We start from the raw sequence: 6775 nt of genomic DNA, 5'->3' as shown, positions 1-6775 counted from the left end.
TGAAATATTAAGCTTTTTCTGCATTTTTGTATATAAAAGCAGCTACCATTCAGCTAATAACATATTCAGCTTTTTCTGCATGTTCAGCTAAATTCAGCCATAAATGTTCACAGTTTACAGCATTCGCACGCATTGTCTGCAGGAAATGCATAGTTTAACTCCTTCAGCCTAATTTCAGCTGCAGGAACCATTCAAATATCAAACTATTCAGCCTTTTCAGCACATGATGGGAAACTTTCAACTTTTTAAAAATATGTTATACTTTTTAAAATATTCAGCTTTTTAAAGTATTTTTTTAACATGGAAGTCATTGCAATGCATTTGAGCTGTAACAATTAACACACACACACACACACACACACACACACACACACACAGACACTCTCTCTCTCTCACACACACACACACACACACACACACACACACATAGACACACACTCTCTCTCTCTCATACACATATACACACACAAACTCTCTCTCACTCTCACACACACACACACACTCACACACACTCACACTCACACACACACACACACACACTCTCTCTCTCAAACACACACACACACTCTCTCACACACAGACACACACACACACACACTCTCTCTCTCACACACACACACACACACTCTCTCTCTCACACACAGACACACACACACTCTCTCACACAGACACACACACACACACACACACACACACACTCTCTCTCTCACACACACACACACACACACACACACTCTCTCTCTCTCACACAGACACACTCTCTCACTCACTCACACACACACTCTCTCTCTCTCACTCACACACACACACACTCTCTCTCTCTGTCACACACAGACACACACACTCTCTCTCTCACACACAGACACACACACTCTCTCTCTCTCACACAGACACACCGATGATGATGAATGATCAAGAGAAGAGAGAGAGGGCGATCAAGAGAAGAGAGAGAGAGAAGAGAGAGAGAAGAGAGAGGGTGATCAAGAGAAGAGAGAGAGTAATGTAACCTCCTAATGTAATGTATAACTCCTATGAAAATGTTCAAAAAGTGCTCAAACTTCACATGTGTGCTAACAGTCCAGCCGTGAACACATCAACGGGAACGTTTTGAGATGTCTTCAAATGCCGTTGCCATGGCAACACAATGCTCACCATGAAACACGGTTTTCTCATAACTTCAGTGAAAATGCTTGAAATGGCCCAAAACTTCACAGGTTTGGTAACGATGCAGCCATCAACACATCTAAGCGTATTATGGGATGTCATCAAATGCCGTTGGCATGGCGACAGATCATTCACCATCAAGTTAGTTCAAAAGTTTACAGTTCAAATATTCTGCTGCTTTCCCAAGCCTTTTTACTTTCTTTTCTCATCTTAATACAAATGCATTCACTACTACTTACATCTGATATTTAACTCCTTCAGCCTATTTTCAGCTGCAGAACCCATTCAACTATTACATTATTCAGCTATTTCAGGACATCAAGGCTATACATGTTGTTTATACCTTTTTTTAAACCTTTTCTTTGAAATATTAAGCTTTTTCTGCATTTTTTTAGCTAAAAGCAGCTACCATTCAGCTAATAACATATTCAGCTTTTTCTGCATGTTCAGCTAAATTCAGCCATAAATGTTCACAGTTTACAGCATTCGCACGCATTGTCTGCAGGAAATGCATTTTCTAGTTAGCTCAGTCCGTAGTCCAAAAGTAACAAAAAAATATAAACAATCTCATCTATTCAGGTGATCGGGCCCTATATGGGTGCTATCCGCGTGCTGATTTTCAGATAGCACCCTGCTAATTAAACAACTGCAATAAAACAACTACTTCAGACTGACTAACACCTGCAGCTAAATCCAGGCAAGCAATGCACAATAACCAACAGAACCACATCAGAAATTGCACACATAGCTACACGGGCAGTTCAGGCAACAGGTATGCCACAGAGAGAAAGGGGTGTGCATTTCACTCACCCTATTTGAAGAGGAAGGCCATTCTCCTGTCTTTCATGGTGGCGAAGTGGTCAATAACAATGTCAAAGAACTTCCCAGTGGCCTTTAGGTCCTCCACAACAACAGAGTCAATGGATATTGTGGCTAGGTTGACAAGTCTGTCCTATCCACACGTGTTCCTCAGATACGTTTTTATCCTTTTTAGACACGAAAAGGAGCGCTCTGCTGATGTGCTGGTGGCTGGTATCGTGAGCATGAGCATGAGCTGAAGTAGCTTGTAGACCTTGGAGAGTGTGCCCTGTAGGTCATCCTCAATAAGAAGCTCTATCAGCTCTCCTGGTGGCTTGTGAAACAACCTGTTGTTGTACTAACCCAGTCTCATGGCATTTCGTGTTATAGTCACGACATTTAATCTATTGATTCGTGTTCACCAACATGATTTTCCCCTTTTTCTCGTGTCACACAGAACGATTTTAAAAGCAATGTATTATGTTTCGTGCCTGCAGCACGTCTTTTTGTCCGTTCGGGTCTTGGAAGACCGGAAGCTGTGGGGTTCATAAAAACATGTTCTTACTCAATATCAAGTCACGATTATTGTTTTTATTTTAAATCGTATAATGTCGGACTTTTTTTGTCGTCTGTGAGGAAAAGAAATGGCTCAGAGCCTCAGAATACTGAAATCTGTATTTTTTTAAATATTTTTTTCCTTCTAATTTGTTATTCTTTTCTAAATAACACACTGTTATTTACTCACCAATAACACACAATTATCCTTGTTTTTATTTATTTGTATAATTCCATAATCTCTGGCTTTTTTGGCGTCCGTCAGGATCTGAATTTCAAAATAAAAATAACCGGAAACAGACGTAGGCCTGTATGGGACATTTCGAGCATCATTGCGATTGTCAACATTTCTGAGTTTAGGATGGCCGAAGACACTACACTACCCATAATCCCCAGCTATCATTTAAGACTACTGTCCCCGTGATTAATCTTCAAGTTCTGGGATTGGATGTTGGAGTGTGATAGAAATCAACACGTAGGCTAATGAAATAAGACCCCACGGTTTGATGATTGATAGGTGTGTGGGCTGTCTTTCATTTTGACACACAGAACAATGGGGACTATCCACCCTTATCCACAATGTAAAGTCATTCACACAGCCTCTTCCCTCTTCTCTCTTACCTCATTCACACCAACGGTGTTTCAGGGCCGGTTCGGAGCTGGAGTTTGAAAAGCACCGGGTTTTCCTGTTCACACCGTAGCAGAGCAACCTCTTAGCTCCGGAATCCGGTTCGTTTCAAGCACCAAAAAATTGTCCAGCCAGAGCAAAAGCACCACATACGTCACGCTTACGTCGAGGCGGGGGCAGGGGCAGATCAATTCCTGAACAACAACAAAAAGCCCGCGTTTTATCCAGTTTGTACACAACGATGGAGAAACTTAACAAGCAGCAGTGGTCCACTGAAGAGACCAGCTGCCTGCTGGGAATCTGGGCTTCCGAAGAGGTACAGAGGAAGCTGGAGCACAATCGGCCATTGTTGTTGTTGTTGTTGTTGTCGGTGTCAGCTGTGAGGGGTTTCCGCGCGGTTTGGCTTTATGAAGCAGGCACGCAAACGGTACGTCATGACGCAAACGATGACGCAATGACGCAGCACCAGTCGGACTCTGGGCGGTGTGAAAAGAGCCGGAGCTAAACCGAAGAACCGGTTCTGAACCTGAAAAGCTCTAGCACGGAGCTTAAACCAGTGTTGCGTTGGTGTGAATGAGGTATGTGAGCAGCGCAGGTTCAGCTTTCAGAACAAAGTAACAAAAAACGGCATTCATTTTTTTAATATGTCGTGTAGTAATAGATTTATTTATTTTTCTTCTCAAGAGAATGTGTATTTTATGTCAGTATTTCAAAAGATCTCATCGGGGAGAATCCCCCCAGACCCACCTGCAGGGTTTGGGTTTTCAGCATGTCAACTCTTTCACCTGTGGAGAAATGGCAGGATTGGCTCCAGGTCACCCTTTTTATTTACTACAAGACAAATGTGCCTTTTTATTTCATACAGTTCAATTTGGATTGAGACAGGGAAATAATCTAAACCTCACGCATGGCGTTTCACTGTCAAGGGGAGCGTGTATGTAATTACATTGCAAATACTGACTTGAGCCCCACCACTGTATGGGTTAGCCCTACCATAGATTACCCAACAAAAATACTCATACCAGTATTGCGCATGCGCAGATCTAAGATCCAGTAGAAATTATAAAAAGTAAAAGTCTGCTGCTTATTGTTCTACTAGGCGAAAATAGAGTCAAAGAGTATATGAGAGTGAGAGTGAGTTAATTAATATATTTGGCAGTTTGGAGTAAGTCTGTAGATTTGTTTGTGTGTGTGTATAGGCCTCTCACGATAATTAATTTTGTTGGATACATTTTCCCGGAAATTATTGCTATAAACGATAATATTGTCGCCACCATTGTATGACCATTTCAGACCACTGACATAATGATAATATATAATAATAATTCAAGTACATCCTTTCAAACTGCTAGTCACACCCTCGAGACCCTCATGTAAATGGAAATGTATCAAGTTCATTTTTATTTATTGTACGATAAGTCAATTAATTGCTTATCGCGACAGGCACACAATAAAACAGTGGAAACAAACATGTGTTTGACTTTCATTAGTGAATGAAACTGTGTGCCCTTTATAGTCTGTGTCCAATATTGTGTATTTGTATATATTGTATATATATCCTATGCTAAGGTCCCGCTGCTGACACGATAGCAGTCATTTTGTGCGCATATGTGTAATTAAACCATAGACTTTATATATAAATGGACGTAGGGTCCGTGACGTCACCCATAGGATTCTGCAGAGTTGCAGAGAAGCCCTTAGTAGGCGGAGTCGGCCACTAACGGCTCGACAGTGACGTCAGAGTTCAACTCCCGCCTACTCCAGCCTGCTCCAAATAAGGGCAAAGAGGCGGAGCCGAGGCGGGACCTGCTGCCACCGAGCTGGAAGTTCCAGCGAGCTGAAGCTACCAAGCTAAGCTAACATGCTCCCCATCTGCACACTGCCGTCGCATTTTACGTTTCTAAGGTAAGCGGACATGAAACTATTCAGCAAAACTATAAATAATAATCTAAGTTATTGAGTTTTTAGCATAATACTTCAGAATCTTAAAATCCCTTAACGTTTGTATGCAATTGTGCTAAATTCAACACTGGAATCAAGCAAATATTAATATGTTTGCATGACATTAGTTATTTATATTTTGATATCACTTAACTATACGTTTAATACATTTAAGTCAAGCTAAGGTACATGTGATGGTAGCTAGTTAGCGCTCTTACCTGTGAGGCCTCCTCCAAACAGCATAATAACCAGACTATCATTAAAACTAAGCACCAGTTCTAGATCCTTGACTTTAGACAAACAATTCAAAAGACAACATGTATTTAAAGACCAATCTTTATTTGAATGTGCCTCTTAACCTGAGATATTAGTTATACAGTAATAGTTTTGACAATCTAAAAAAACGGAGCAACTCAACAGTGAACTTTATATTTCTTATTGTCCAAAGCATTTATTATTTTCATTTTCCCCCTCCACTGACACATGCCTTCTTTATTTGAGCGACCACATCAAACAAGAGGTGGACTAGGGCAAGTACTGCGGCATGGTGATGCTGGACCTACAAAAGGCTTTCGACACTGTCAATCACCCCATTCTGATTGACAAGCTAAAAGCAATTGGTTTTGATAAACTATCGGTGAGCTGGATGCAATCCTACCTGAAGGGGAGAGAACAGATGGTGGAGGTAAACGGTACTCTGTCCCCCCCCCCTCCCAGTGAGCTGTGGTGTTCCACAAGGAAGCATATTAGGTCCGTTACTGTTCCTAATTTATGCAAACGACATGTCATCAGCATGTGACTGCAACTTGTTCCTGTTCGCGGACGACTCAGCCCTGCTGGTCTCTGACAGGAGCAGATTGCAGGTTGAAAAAACCCTCAGCTCCGAGCTCGGCAGAATCTGCACCTGGCTCGCCGATAATAAATGATCATTACACCTGGGTAAAACAGAGTCCATTCTCTTCGGTTCGAAACATAATCTCAGCAAATCCGACGACTTCTCAGTTGCAGTGGGTGACATTATTGTCACAAGTAAGAAGGTAATGTAATGTAATGTAAAAGTAAGAAGGAAATTACATACCTAGGATCTATTCTTGAGGCAAACCTCTCCTGTGACAAAATGGCATCCAATGTAATACAAAAAGTCAATCAAAGAACTAGATTCCTATACCGGATCTCCTCTCTGGTAAACAAAAACACCCTGAAGACTCTGGCAGGAGCACTCATTCAAGGGTACTATGACTATGCTTGCACGTCATGGTACCATAGCACCTCCAAGGCGCTAAAAATAAAACTTCAAACATCGCAAAATAAACTAGTCAGACTACTGCTTGACCTTTCATCTAGAACCCACCTCACCTCTGCCCACTTTGACAACCTAGGATGGCTTAGAGTAGACGACAGAGTACAGCTACTTGCAATGGGCCTGGTCTACAAGATCCACTACACCTCTATGGTACCCATGTACATGTCAAAATTCTTCCCAAAGGTCAAGGAATACCATGATCATAACACCAGAGGGAGCTCCTCAAATCATGTGAAACCCAGATTTGGCACAAAAAAGGGGGAATACACATTTAGCAATTATGCCACATCAAGGTGGAACGCTCTTCCCACAACTGTAAAGGAAAGTAAAACTATACTTACCTTCAAAACCTCTCTTAAAGAGCACCTTCGGGGGAGAGCATTGCA

This window comes from Gymnodraco acuticeps, unplaced genomic scaffold (genome assembly GCF_902827175.1).
Source record: "Gymnodraco acuticeps unplaced genomic scaffold, fGymAcu1.1, whole genome shotgun sequence".
Lineage (NCBI taxonomy): Eukaryota > Metazoa > Chordata > Actinopteri > Perciformes > Bathydraconidae > Gymnodraco > Gymnodraco acuticeps.
The sequence above is the reverse complement of the archived record's forward strand: the minus strand, read 5'-3'. Positions refer to the sequence as shown.